Here is a 14,888-nt window from a genome sequence, read left to right as displayed (position 1 = left end):
GTCCTACCTAAAATTGTACACCTATATAAGCTGCGTCGCACGACACGTTAAACCGCTATAGTTATTTTTCTACCACGTTGCCAATTGTGAGTTAAAATAACTTGACAACTGTTAGCCGGATCGGGTCGCCACTTACCTGAGCACTGACTCACGACTCTGCAAGTGCTACTTGTGCGCGCTTATTTCATATTTGGCAGTTTCCAACACACCATCAACGATGCTCTTTCGAAAGTTTTCAACGGCACCAAACTGCCGCCCGATGTTCTCGTGCATGTCAGTCGTCCTTGACTCGGTTGCGTTACCATGGATACCATACTTATAACTTCTTACGAGTGCTTTTTGAGTTAGCACAAGTGTTTCCCTCCTGTGGCTGCGCAGGCCAGACCACAGGTCTTTCGCTGAGAGTATAGGATCTTTAACTCGCAAGAATCCCATCGATTTCAGTTGTCGCTATGCGTTTCGCGGAATGCGTTTTCTCGGCGCTCAATACGTGGTGGGGACTGCACATTTTATTGCCGCAGGAGACGCCTTTTTTGTGTGTTTGTGAAACAGCTTTATTGCGTGTGGGATCGGAGAGCGCGTCCGCTGAGGACAGTTCGAACACCTACTTACTCGTTAATGACGTCTAACACGCGAGGCAGTATTTGACTGGGGCTCTCCATTATTGCTGTTAATTGTTTCGCCGTTGGAGCTACATGTGCGCAAACACACGGGTCGTACTGTCAGATTTGGCGTTAGTGAGGCGTTCGCCATGTCTGCAAAGAAGATGGGCGCGTAGGTCAGATGCGATAATAGAAGAAAAGCGGCTGCTCCGCCACGTGTTTGTTGGGTAAACGTTCGTTTCATGCGCCGGTCATAAGTCTCCATAATTTGATGTTGGTGTATACAGGGCAGGTCTGTAAAGAAAAAAAACAAAAGAACATCTATACATAACGTGATCTTTACAGGCCGCTGGCATGATTGCTCAGTTTTGTTTCCCGCTAAAGCTAGACCAAAACGTTTGTGCTTTTACCCTCATCCCACCCAAGCCTAGCTCGACACAAGCAAAACGTTTGTCAAATTGCCATATTTTTGATGATGCATGCAGTTTATCCGTTTTGCCAAACGTTATGCAAGCCTACCTCAGCGTTTGTCAACCCGTGTCAAATCGTACGGTCATAAACGAGCGCTCAATCAAGCGCACGTCCCCGATTTCAAACGGTGCATGGTGTGAAATCCCGGCGCAAGTTTGTCGCGACTGAGAGCGCACAGCGAAAAAAAAATAGTGACAGTTTCCCTGCAAAGATGAATCAATGAATGCGATAGCAAGAAATTGTAGCCCTATACGAAGTGAGCCTGGCAGGTAACTCCTTAGCATTCAATCTCACGCAACTCTACAAGACGCTGTTTTAAGAGAGCACGACCGCTCCAAGGACGCTCTTCGCACATTCTCTTCGCGTTGAAAGCGCAGCGCGTATACAAGGGTATGCGAGCCGCCCGCCGCCGAGATAGCTAGATAACGATCGCGCTAGCGTTACCACACTCGTAAAAGCAAAGGTCGCAGTTGCGGCTGGAGGGATTCATTCCCTCCGATCACGTCTTTTCACGCTCGATAAAGACGGGCAAGGGGTTTCCTGTCTGCTTGAGCATTCGACCGCCGGTTTACCAGCCGCTGGGCTCTTATCGCATGTGCCTGAGAGCGACGGATATCGGCCGGTTCGTTTGATTTCCGCTTCAGTCGCGCCCGCTCGCGTGCTATCACCAGCGTGTAGAAAGTACGATGCGCTGGGACCCTGGGGGATCTTATCGATTTCGACTTTCTACGTGACATGACAGCGACAGCAACGACAGAAAGCCGTGGAGACGGTACGTGTAATTGCTATCGCAATAAAAGAAGCATCAAAATAATCGAGTGTGTCTCCTCTCCCCCTCAAAACGACAACTGTGACGCTAACGAGAGCTGGTACAGTGTCGAGTAGCGCCACGGTGAGCGGTAATTGATGAAGGCAAAACGGAATGCAAAACTCAGGACAGCATACCAGTTATGACCAATAAAACATATTGTGTATACCGTGCGCACGCGTTGTCACTCATTTACATGCGCATGTGGACGGGTTATAAAGCTCCCGAGTTCTTCGCTCACTCGTCATGTTTCACTGCGGGGAGATGCGTGGATTACTTTTTTTTTCTGACCTTGATTTTCAAGAAGCAAAAAAAAAAAACTGGAACCCCGGTTATCGAGCCATGTCACGACCTCCTTTTCCTTACATAAGAGGTCGTGCGGACTAGCCCACTGGTCCCACGCCCTAGTTTGAGGAGTCTTTAATTCCACGCAACTGAAGTGTCGCACTGCTGTAGCACCATTAATAAGCATGCGTGCACCCATCGCAATAAACCAATCGGGAAGCCAGCCGACTCTCGGTACCGAATCCAGCACCTCCTGCAAGGGAAAGTGATGCCCGGCCACTTTGCGCCCACCTTGGTGGAAATAATAATGAAAAACGTTGTGTCAGTCTAATCAAAATGTGACGGCCCCTCAAAAAAATTTGGGTGTTTAGAGGTTGTGTGCAGGGGTGTAGCCAGAGGGTGGCACACCGGGCACGTGCCCTCCCCCAAACATTTTTTGGCCATTGCATAGAGAGCGAAAAATGGCCATTTCAAGTGGGTGCCTCTTGCCAAATCAAGGTGGTGCACCCCCATCCCCCGAAAAACATTTCTGGATGCGTGCCCGGTTGTACGCATTCCTTTTTTTGCAAACTGAGACCGACAGCGGGAAACAAACACTTCACTCTTCCACCACTGCACCAGCAAAGATAACTTCTTCGAGATGGTCTGGGCATCCATTTTTGACCCGTAAGTGAAATTACGTGCTTCATTTTCATGTCTGAGCCCTCGTACGCACAGCGCAACTTTCAGTTGAATGCGGCAGCATGCGACAAATTTTTTCAACTCCGCTCGTACTGGACGGATTCTAAAAGTATTTTCCGCTTTGCATTGCTCAATTACCGTTTTGGAATATCTTGCTGGAAAAACATTCTCGGTTACTAAGGGTATTGATATTGACAGATATGTGGAATTCAACGTCCCGAAACCACCATACGATTATGAGAGACGCCGCAGTGTAGGGCTCCGGAAATTTCGACCACCTGGGGTTCTTTAATGTGCACCCAAATCTGAGCACACGCGCCTACAGCATTTCCGCCTCCATCGAAAATGCAGCCGCCGCAGCCGGGATTCGATACCGTGACCTGCGGGTCAGTAGCCGAGTACCTTAACCAGTACCACCACGGCGGGGCGGTTACTAAGGGTATAGACATGCAAATGTGTGTAGAGACAGAGGAAAATAGAATTGTTATATCTGCTTAGACCACTGAAGGTAAGCCTGCAGTGAAAATTTCTTCTCTCAAAGGGACGCTGAAGGGAAAAACAATTTTCCGCTTTGAATTGCTCAATTACTGTTATGGTATCTCTTGCTGGAAAACCGCCCACTGTTATTAATGGTATACACATGCAAATATGTGTACAAAGAGGAATATAGAATTGCTATACCTTTTTAGACCAATGAAGGTGGCCTACTTAGATATAACAAACCAAACGTTGCTATGACAAGACGAGTGTCACATGGCCCAAGGGGTCTATCAACATGCAAGGTGTTTAGATTTAGTGCCTACTTTCCAACGATAGGTTCTGTCTAGCAAGTGCCAATGTGTGCATGCGGTTACCAAACTACTTAATACAACATCTACTTTTTACATCTGTTGAGACTATGCTTGTGTGAATAGTGAATTTTAAGTTCGAAGCGAATTGTGAAATTGGTCGAATAATTTCGAATCGAATTCATGCAGTATATATGACATATACAGAAAAATGGGCATACTTATCAATTAACCTGCAGAATAATCAAGAAGCATGAAATAAGGCTCCTATGCAAATTCTTTTTTTTTTCATTCATAGAAAGGTAAAACAACTGTCAGTAGTACCAGAATTCCACTTTTGGTAGATGTAAGTGATAACCTGTCAAATATGTAACATATCAAAATTTTTTGTATACTTATATGGAGCATATAAGCCCACATAACAATCTTTAATATATATGATGAATCGGTTTGTGGGCGATATGTTCATTTAAAGGAGCCCTGCAACACTTTTTCAAGAAGCCTTGGATTCACTAAAGAATCTTATTGCCTCACGAATTCACCACCGTAATCTTTTATAGAATCCGTCAAGTACGAGCGAAGTTGCGAAAATTCGCGTGCTGCAACTGTATTCTTTCTTCCAGTGCTGACGAAAGCGCTGAAAGCTAAGCAGGAAGGGATGACACGGGTAAAGAAAATACGTCACGCACGCCTCGTGACCTGGAGCACTTTTATGGGCGAAGCTCCTCAGGGTGTGGGTCTGTCCATCCCCCGTTGGTGTATGTACCCACCGGTGGCACATACCCGTTCTGGAGCGGGTTTGTGCCACAGGGGATGCGAGATGGCGGTACTTGGAGTGTTCACTATATGGACGCACGGACAAACACATGGGCGGGCGGGCAGACAGACTAGCAGACGGACGGACGCGCGGAGCGGATATGTGCCACAGGGCATGCGAGATGGCGGTACTCGAGTGTTCACTGTATGGACTCACGGACGGACAGACTAGAAGGCGGACGGACGCGCGGACGGATAGACGCACAAACGGACGGACGCATAGATGGACGCAGGGATGGCCGCGCTGACGGGTGGAAGCAAGAACGAATGGACGGACGGAAGCACGGACGGGCTGACGGACGCTTCGCCCCACTCATCATTCACTCCGTGAATATGCTGCGATTTTTTTTTCTTCAAATACGCGGCTTTTCAGTGCGATCGCGCACGTGGACAAGTGCGGCCTCCCGCACTTGTCCACGGACAAGTCGCGGCCTCCCGCTGCGACCCCAGTAATGACCCAGTGCGCAATGCCCAAATCAAGCAATGACTGATTGATTGGCTGTGACGAGGATTTTTGAGCTTGTGGCGTCATTTGCAGACAGAAGAGAGCAATTTTCAGCTAACTTCGAGGATTTGTTGTGAATTTCAGGCCGCGCGCTGTGCCAAAATATTAAGCTCGCGCGATCGGTAGCCTCGACTACCGATCGGCAGTGACCATGCACAAGAAGTGTTGCACGGCCCCCTTTTGGTACTCGGCTGCTGACCCGCAGGTCGCGGGTTCGTATCCCGGCTGCGGCGGCTGCATTTCCTATGGAGGCGAAAATGTTGTAGGCCCGTGTGCTCAGATTTGGGCGCACGTTAAAGAACCCCTGGTGGTCGAAATTTCCGGAGTCTTCCACTACGGCGTCTCTCATAATCATATGGTGGTTTTGGGACGTTAAACCCCACATATCAATCAACTCAATCAATTGCAGGGCCCCATTGTATTTGAAGTAGAACTACGCGGCAGAACGGATTTTTCTTGGATAGGTGCTTTCACACCTTGTCACCTCTACACCTTAGTGAAACCACTTTTACAGGAGACTACGTGCAAAATAATATACACTTATTTGTTCATTGCGAATACTTCGAAAGTTTCAATACTTCAAATTCGAATCAAAGCAGACTCGAATACTCTACTACTATTCGTTCAAATATTCGCAGCATTTGAATATTCGCACAAGCCTAGTTGAGACTATGAAGCATAATATCTGTCTAGTGGAGGTTTACATTACTCTATTGATCACATATGCAGCATTTGATTCACCTTGTAAAACACTTTATTGCCCTCATAAAAAATTTAATGCCTTCTTTGGGACTTATTGCACTTCCTATTTGGACCCACCCCTCCTGTTATTTGAAACGTGTTTTTTATAGGAGGAACATAAATTTCTATTGTAATTTTCCTTCAGGTTTGCCTTCACTGTGTCCATGTGGAATTCAAGCAGATGACTTCACGTCACAATTGTCTGTAGACACAAGTTGCACTGGAAAGGCTTGAGGCTATGACAAATCCAAAAAGTTGAAGCCTTATTCAGGTACTGAAACTTTCGCGAACAAAGTCCATTGGCACAAGACTCTTCCCGACTGTGGCAGCCCCTTCCGTATCTTCTACCGTGCAAGCAGAGTTCGCTGTTAATCTGTGTCTACCTTGAGCTTCTATTATGCCATCATCATCTGCTTCTTCATCTTTTCGACTGCGGGTCCTCAGTAAACTTCTAGAAGCTAGAGGCATCGCTGAAAAGAGGTCAAAAGACAAAATAAGCTTTACTGTTCCAGTGTCGGGAGACTGGCATGAGAGAATATAAAGTATACGAGGAAGTGTAATACAATATTTTTGGTGTTTTGCATATTGAAACTATACAAATATGAGGCACGGTGTAGTGAATGGCTCAGAAAATTTCGCATAACTCAGGTGGATGTAAATTTATTTAAGTACACTCAAACCTCGATATAAAAAACGTGGATATAACAAATATCGGTTAAAACAAAGTGAATAAAAAATAGTCTTGCAACAGCTGTAGTGTTAAAATTATACCTTTATAACAAATTTTTGGATGTAACGAAGTTATTTTCGTGTAAGATGCAAGTTTGTTATAATGAGGTTTGAAGTATATAAGCCCCTGCCATTTTCGCCAGTAGAAAATATGCGACCGCTGTGGCTCGGATCGAAGCTGTAACTTTCGGATAAGCAGCTGGGAACCCTGAGGACGCACGCCAAGGTAGTGGGCAAACTGGGAACGTTGAAAACACACGAACCCCGGTGAAAGCTTCCAATTCTGCAAGCCTAGTATGTCCTGGTGAAGACGAACCAAAGTGCACAATCATCGTGAGAGTTGTGCGTGCTCACCACATCATGACACCCCAGCTTAAAAGAGCACATAAGCCCTGTCCTTCGACTCAATCACATAACGAACACCACCTTATCAAAAAACAAATCTAGGATCACCAAGATTGTAATAGCAACTGTGCACTGCTGTAACGTTGTTGTGGCTCATCACCGAGGTACTACTGCCTGAAGTAATTACACAGTGAGGCATAGTTAGTCCCAAAACACAACCTCCGGTTGTGGTGTGTCGTCACTAAGGCACAATCTGCTGATGTTGAAGGCTTCCAGCTCTTCCATAATTTTTCCTTCACATTTAACGGCCATTATAGACACATGTGGCTAACCTAAAATCAACAGAAGTCATGATTATATGGGAAACTACTCACTGCATGAAGGCAAAGCTGCAGGTGCCCCCCCTTACCTTTTCTCAATATGTATATCGTCAATATACAGTTCCCTTGCACCACAGGATAGTCGCCTGCGCCTGCAAAACCTTTTTGATGTCCCCGAGCGTTGCTTAAGTAAACTAAGCTTTATCTAAATGATCGCCTCTGTCGGTATTGATGGCTAGTGATGTGGATGGCTGCGCAATCCTACAACGTGTCTAATGGCCTCCTCTCCTTTTTTCGTATCGTTGGGACCCACGGTTGATAAGGTAGTGAGGTGTTAGACCAAATAATCTTTTGTGATTGTGAGAAAAATTAAGCCCGTAGACTTAAGGTTTGCGTGAACCATGCTTCTGTGTTATTGTGTAAATACTCTTCAATGTACGAAGAAAGGGGGTTTTTAAAGTTCTCAGGCCACTATCTCATCTATTCCTATGGGAACATGGCCTCGTAGTGTGCCCTACTCCACCCTGTACATATTAACATTCATTAACATTTTGAGACAGTCAAGTTTTCAAGACTTCACAGTGGTGCTCATAGCTACAACTTCAAAAACTCTTATGTGAAGCAAATGTTGAGTTTTATGTTCCATGAGAAAGCGACTTAATGACTGTCTAGCGATAAAATATTGTATATTGTTTATATGAAATGGTTCTACTGTGGGCAAGAATATTTTGGCATGCTTTTTCTTTTCTGGCTTACTAAGACTCCACTTCTGGCAAGACTTGGTTTGCAGCGGACCCTCAGTGCTAGTCCTTTGTGTACGTTCGTTCATCTTGTCTATTTTGAACTGTCTTTAGCTTTTGCAGCTGGTTTGTGGAATCTCACAAGTGCATTATTCAGATATGTGAAATGGCTTAACGTGTGTTTTCTAGACAAATAATTTGCCAACATTCTTGGTGGTCATTGTGGGTAGATTTGCCCCCTAACATTTCCCTAATAGACTGCAGCAGAAGCTTTCTCGTGGAGATTTTTTTCAGACAGTGCATAGGCATTGCCTGGAAGTTCATCACTTAGCACTTATATGGCAACACAAGCCATCGTTAGCTAATAATATTAATAAAAATATTAATTCTTGGTGTTTCACATCCCGAATCGACGACATGGTGAGGGATGCTGTGGCGGAATTTCCAACACTTTAACCAACACAACCCAGCACTTAGCCATTGTTTATGCAATATTAGCCATCATTATCTATCACTATGCAAGATCAGCCAGCTCCAGTGAGAATTTCCCCACATTAAAATCATTCAGATACTGTGTGTACAGTTTTCATCATCTACCAATTGTATCCACCCAAAGTATGTGATACGATAACTTGCCAACCTTGTGATTTTATTTCTGCACCGTGAATTGTAGTGTTATAAGTGGCTGCAAGTATGAAAGTTTGTATCACTCCTGCCTTGGCCACCAAGAGGTGGCTGGCAGTATGCAATAAATAAAAAAATAAAAAATGAAAAACCCAATTGTAAGCTATGTTTACGTGGTGTGGCCGGTGTACTGTCCTGCTTTCTTTTTGCAACAACTGTGTGATTTGCTTACCACAACAACACTAGTGGCTGACTTCCTTTCTGAACAGACCGTCCTTGCTGCCCCTTTCACACAATGACAAACACAAACGCATGCTTTTCTCTGGCACATGGATGCGACTGCTAGATGCACAGTGGTGTCTTACGTACGATTAGCGATGGCGGTTCCTCCGGCAATCAAGAAGCATCGTCACTTTCTTTGAGACCTTCAAACTGCGTTAAGCTTGAGACCTTGGGAGAGTATAAGTTGGCCTCAGAGATGCCTTTGCTCCATGTGGTTTTGTGAGCAACATCTTTTCGAACACAGCACTGTGTAAACGCATTGATCCCTTTCAAGACTTCTGTGGGTCCTTTGCTCCATGTGGTCTTGTCAGCAACCTCTTTTCGAATGCGGCACTGTGTAAACGCATTGATCCCTTTCAAGACTTTTGTGGGTCCTTTGCTCCATGTGGTCTTGTCAGCAACCTCTTTTCGAATGCGGCACTGTGTAAACGCATTGATCCCTTTCAAGACTTTTGTGTGTCCTGTTGCCACTGATCTTCGTCCTCTACAGTCCAAAGGAAACTACTTCGTAGCCTATAGACAAAGGGAGGTAAGATGTCACAACAAACTGGCAGCACATTACAAGTGAATCTCAATGCACAATAATAACTGTGGGGGCCTAAGGCTTAACGTTACAAAGCCACGATATGGTTGTGAAAGATGCCGTAGTGCATATGTGAATATTAACCGAAATTGAGCCAGGAAGAAACGAGCCTTGTCCCTCACCCTTATAGGGCCACTTACCAGGCCCCATACCAAATTTTAGTTACAGTGGAAGTTGTTGGTTGTTCGATGAGGAACATTTTGCCACAACAATTTTTTTAATCGGTTCATCACAAGCGGAGAAAACGGGTTTTTTGAAGCGACGCGAAACGAGGATGAGAGGAGGCGACTTGAAACCCTTGCCGCTCCTCTGTGTAGCCTTCGCAAGCCAAAGCTCTTCCCCACCCTCTCACGCATCCGACCAAGAGCTCACATGCGCATGACGTGCCCAAACAAGACCAACCCCTGAGCACGCGAGCGGCGTTGCTTTGTTGACCAGCGTTATTTTGTGGTCTTCTGCCTGTTTCTGCGGGATGGTTTGGAAACGCTGGCTTAGACGCGGTAGGATGGATGAGCACAATGAGTGCGCGAACATGTAGGAGCGTTCCACGGCAGTCTTCTGCTCGATACGCTGACCGCAGGTACATGAACACATGCAAAACGCTGACACATTAGCCTCGCATCTTGTTGCAATTCACGGAAGAAAAATGGAAAAAAGACGCTCACATTACCTTATTGCGTCTCATTATTTATCTAGAGCTTTTTAATCTCTTCAAGCAACAAATTACACAAACTAAGCAAGCCGTGGTAAATAATTTTCGCAATGTCATGTGCCTCTGTTTGCAACGCCAGAGCAGAGTCGTCTACGTAGAGGGCCAACGTCACTGCATTGACGTGTACATAGGGACATTCATATGCGCACGTCATGCCCTCATTCTCTGGGCATGCGCTGGCAGAAGGGAGAGGGAGTAGCGTTTATCTTAAAATTTGACCCATTTTCGAGGCGCACAGCATTGCAGAATTTGACAGACGTGATCATGAACGTCTCGTTTACACATAGCGCTTGTCAGCTCAAAATTGTCAAACCTGGTGAGTGGCCCTTTTAAACACATTACCCTCAACACCCCTAATGAACTACAGCGAAGCACAAGGCATGCAACAACGCGAGCCCGTGTGGTACCTTCTACCCAGGAGACGCCAAGCATGTGTTGATTCCCTTGTAGAAGGAGAGATGCAGCAAGGCTGAATAAGTGCCACTTCAACATGTACATCCCTAATGCACATTGTCCACTTCAGCGCTGGTTTTACTATGCACAATTGTTCATATTCCAGCAATAAAGTTATTCACTGCATGAGCCCGACTCGAACACACCCGCCATCCTGCTTCATCTATGGTGATTTCAATGCAGTATTTTAGGCAAAAAAACTCTTCTTTGATGCAACCAGACTTTAATCAATACTTCCGATACGCCATGCACTGCCTAGTCAACCTGTCATATGCTTGATGTACTACTGAAACTGGACCTCGTAACTTCATTACAAGAAGTTAGGGTAGTACTTCACAGCATTTGAACTAAGACCTGGGCTTGCATGTCCTTTCATTTGCAAGATGTACTCACCCCTCCTGCTTCGTCTAATTGCGTCTCGTTCGACTGAAGGAGCTTTCGTATTTCAATCACTGATTTGTTTAAAAAGCTGATCAATGGTGGCTCTCCTGAAAAAATAAAAAATCATGAACAGTTAGAATTTTCATCAATTTCCCTCGTTCAAGACCGTTTCGTGTGCTATTGTTCACGCTGCAATGAGAACAAATATTACTTTCAAAAAACAATCTATCTAATCAAATGGCAAGAACTATATCTGCATAGGAAACTTCGGAGATCCGCAGACCGTACTCACGTTGGTGCTAAGAGTCAACTCATCGTTACGGTTAGCTGCTTATCGCTGCGCCATAGCAGCGGTGCGATCTGCTGCGGTGTCTCCACTCGAGGGAACAGAATGGCGCTACAAGCATGCGGAGGGGACGTTGCTGTTTTGTACCTGGAAGTGACCATGCGACCACTCGTTTGCTTTTGGTTTGCCAGTGTTTGTTTTCGTTAGTTTCAAACAGTGACTGCCAGTAGCACTGAGAAGATCTCAAGCTGACTAAGAGGGTCTTACAGGAAGACATTTCACGAGAAGGTACCCAAAGTTGCATCAAGTTTTTTGCTCGCACTACTGGAAAATAGGCAGTTAGGTGTAATTGGGAATTGCCTGCATTTTTGCAAGATCCCCTACATATTAACTCTAAGGATAGGCTGAGCACAACCTTGGCTGTTACCATATGTTGGCAATATAGCTGGCTACATCGCAGGCTTTATGTGTAGGATTCTGCAGCAGTGGATCATCTGCGCAATGTGCCACTGGTGGAGCATCAACAGCATCAGCATTGCATGAGTCAACGAATACGTTCAAGTTTCTTCACTAGCGCAGGTGACACGACGCATGCACTTATTACGGTATACTCTATTGGAAAACCCGGTGGCACTATCCCAGTGCCACATATAATTGTACCAGTGTGGCGCAGGATGCTTGGAGGCTGGCACACTCCGCGATGCACGCTCAATGCTGCTGCAGGGCGCCCTCGTATTGGGTCAAAATCAGGCTTTTTAATTGTTTTTAAAAATTGCGGTCATGACCAGATCATAAACAAGCACTGCAACAAGAAAAAACACGAGAAAAGGATAAGAATTATTAACGAGTGAGGCTCAAACCCATGACGTTGAGACACAGTACAATGCAAAGCTGACATGCTACTGCAGCTTGACAAGACAAGGTGAAACAGCAACTTCACGCCCCGCTTATAGCCTTTATGTGGCACGCACGGCTGCAATATTTGGCTCAACAGTTCGTAGCAATGGCGGCTTTTTGCAAGATGTATTTTTTTAACAAGCCAAAGGGGTGCTTCATGACCAGCATTAAGTATAAGAATGTGTCAGCATCTACACGGTGACTGAGAAATACTGCAATGCCATTTGTCAGACGCACTTAAATGAGTCCAATGGACAGAATCAAATAATTGTTTTGGCTTAACATCCACAAAAACCATTGGCCACATGCATGCTATGAGGATGACGAAGCATATATGCACTATACAGAAGCCAGAAAGGGAAAGGAGAATGCTCTGGCATGCAGTTTTAAAAAGGCCAACCTGCTGCTTTCTTTATCGGTGCATTACGACCTCTGCCTTGACGTCGCAACAATACGATCATGAGGGACGCTGTAGTGTCGGGCTTTGGAAACTTTGACCACCTGGGCTTCTTTAATAATACGCGCCTAAATCTAAGTACACAGGCTCCCAGCATCTTTACCTCCATCGAGAATGTGAATGAGATTCGAACCCGCGACCTTTGTCAGCACAGTAGAGCCCTATAACCACTGCGGAAGATAAGCCCCCCCCCCCAAAAAAAAAAAAAACATTCAAGCATAAGGGACACGATTTCTTGCTTTTCTGATCTGGAATTAATGTTTACGCGAAGCCACGACCTTCGCATCGGCGACAGTTCTCCATTTGAAGAGCATTTCCCGCTCAGCATTCTCCAGAAATCCTCGCGAATTTTCCTGCAAGCAAATTCGCAAGAAACATGCCTCGAAGAGGCCCCAAGCAACGCGATCGCGCTAAATGCTGCCAAAGGATGCAAGTATTACGAACATGCCCAACACTTGAACGTTGTAGTACGTCAGGTAGTTCATTTCTGAAAAAAAAAAAAACTCGGGAGCTTTCGCTAAATAGCGCAAAGTTCAGGCGCAACGGTCATATATCACACACATTGCACGAACGGCCAAACTTCAATTAACGCCTCGTTGCTCCAGTTAACGCCTCGTTGCTACGGCTGGCGTCTGCAGGTTTCAGCATTTGTAACCTTGTAGCGTCCCCTCGTTGGGCTCCGTGGTGGGTGGCCGTCAACGCTGCTGAACAACAATAAGGAAGACATGCATGGAGCATTCTCACTACTGTCTGATCGTACCGGCTTAAAGTCGGTACGCACCGATGATCTCACCAGAGAAGGATTGGCCACCCTGGTGCAGTATCTGGCCACCCCCTCCCGTAGGCATTCGTCAATTAACTCACGGCCCTCAGTCCCCACCAGCTGCGGAGCAACTGACCACGGCGGCGGTCAGATCTGCAAAGCAGCAGAGGATGCTAGGAATCTCTGGATACGGACAGGCCACCATTGGAACTTGAACTTAGCAACGTTTAACGTTAGAACGTTATCTAGTGAGGGAAGTCTAGCTGTATTATTCCAGGAGCTAGAAGGCATTAAATGGGATATAATAGGGCTGAGTGAGGTTAGGAGGACAGATGAGGCCTATACTGTGCTACAGAATGGGCACGTCATTTGCTATCGGGGATTGGCAGACAGAAGAGAACTGGGAGTAGGGTTCCTAATTCACAGAAACATAGCTGGCAACATAGAGGATTACTATAGCATTAATGAAAGGGTGGTAGGCATTGTAATTAAACTGAATAAAAGATACAAAATGAAGGTAGTACAGGCTTACGCGCCTACATCCAGCCATGATGACGCTTCAGTTGAAAGCTTCTATGAAGACGTGGAATCGGCAATGAGTAAGGCGAAAACACAGTATACTATAGTAATGGGCGACTTTAATGGAAAGGTAGGGAAGAAGCAGGCTGGAGACCAGGCAGTAGGAGATTATGGCATCGGCACTAGAAACGCCAGAGGAGAGCTACTAGTAGAATTCGCAGAACGCAATAATCTGCGTATTTTGAATACCTTCTACCGAAAACGAGAAAACCGCAAGTGGACATGGAGGAGCCCTAATGGCGTAAATAAGAACGAAATAGACTTTATAATGACTGCACACCCAGGAGTCGTGCAGGATGTGGAAGTGGTTGGCAAGGTAAGATGCAGTGACCATAGAATGGTACGGGCTCGAATCCGCCTAGACTTGAAGAAGGAACGACAGAAACTGATACGCAAGAAGCAAATCAATGAGCTAGCACTGAGAGGGAAAGTACAGGAATTCAGAGTGTCACTGCAGAACAGGTACTCTGCTCTTAGCGAGGAAACCAACCTTAGCGTAGATACAATGAATGATAATCTGACGAGTATCATCACGGAGTGTGCAGTGGAAGTTGGAGGCAGGGTAGCTAGACAGGACACCGGCAAGCTTTCCCAGGAAACGAAGAACCTAATTAAGAAGCGTCAAATCATGAAAGTGTCAAGTACAACAGACAAAATAGAACTGGCAGAGCTTTCGAATCTGATTAATAGACGTAAAGTATGCGATGTAAGAAGGTATAACATGGAGAGAATTGAGCACGCTCTGAAAAACGGAGGAAGCGTCAAAGCAGTGAAGAGGAAACTTGGGATAGGCAAAAGGCGGATGTATGCACTAAGGGACAAAGAAGGCAAATTAACTACCAATATGGATAGGATAACTAAAATAGCGGAGGAGTTTTACAGAGATCTGTACAGTAGCCGAGACAACCACGACCTTAATACTATAAGAACTAGCAGTAACCCAGACGACACCCCACCGGTAATGATAGAAGAAGTCAGAAAAGCTTTGGAGAGCATGCACAGAGGCAAAGCTGCTGGTGAGGATCAAGTAACATCAGATC

General features: G+C 45.7%; 1 long non-coding RNA gene across 2 annotated transcripts; it reads right to left on the bottom strand.

Annotated features, from left to right (window-relative positions):
- Nucleotides 1–5,687: 5,687 nt before the first annotated feature.
- LOC119186914 (uncharacterized) lies at nucleotides 5,688–13,864 on the bottom strand. 2 transcript variants are annotated; one of them, XR_012885633.1, is made up of 6 exons: nucleotides 13,300–13,864; nucleotides 13,068–13,210; nucleotides 11,159–11,299; nucleotides 10,879–10,973; nucleotides 8,825–9,250; nucleotides 5,688–6,167 (listed from the first exon to the last, which is right to left on the bottom strand). It is a non-coding gene; the product is annotated as an uncharacterized LOC119186914 (long non-coding RNA). The 2 variants fall into 2 exon arrangements; XR_012885632.1 differs by lacking the exons at nucleotides 13,068–13,210; nucleotides 13,300–13,864 and having other exon boundaries at nucleotides 11,159–11,559.
- Between the last annotated feature and the right edge of the window lie 1,024 nt (nucleotides 13,865–14,888).

Source organism: Rhipicephalus microplus, chromosome 8, assembly GCF_043290135.1.
Source record: "Rhipicephalus microplus isolate Deutch F79 chromosome 8, USDA_Rmic, whole genome shotgun sequence".
Classification (NCBI taxonomy): domain Eukaryota; kingdom Metazoa; phylum Arthropoda; class Arachnida; order Ixodida; family Ixodidae; genus Rhipicephalus; species Rhipicephalus microplus.
Note: the sequence above shows the minus strand (reverse complement) of the source record. Positions and strands in the feature narration are given on the sequence as shown.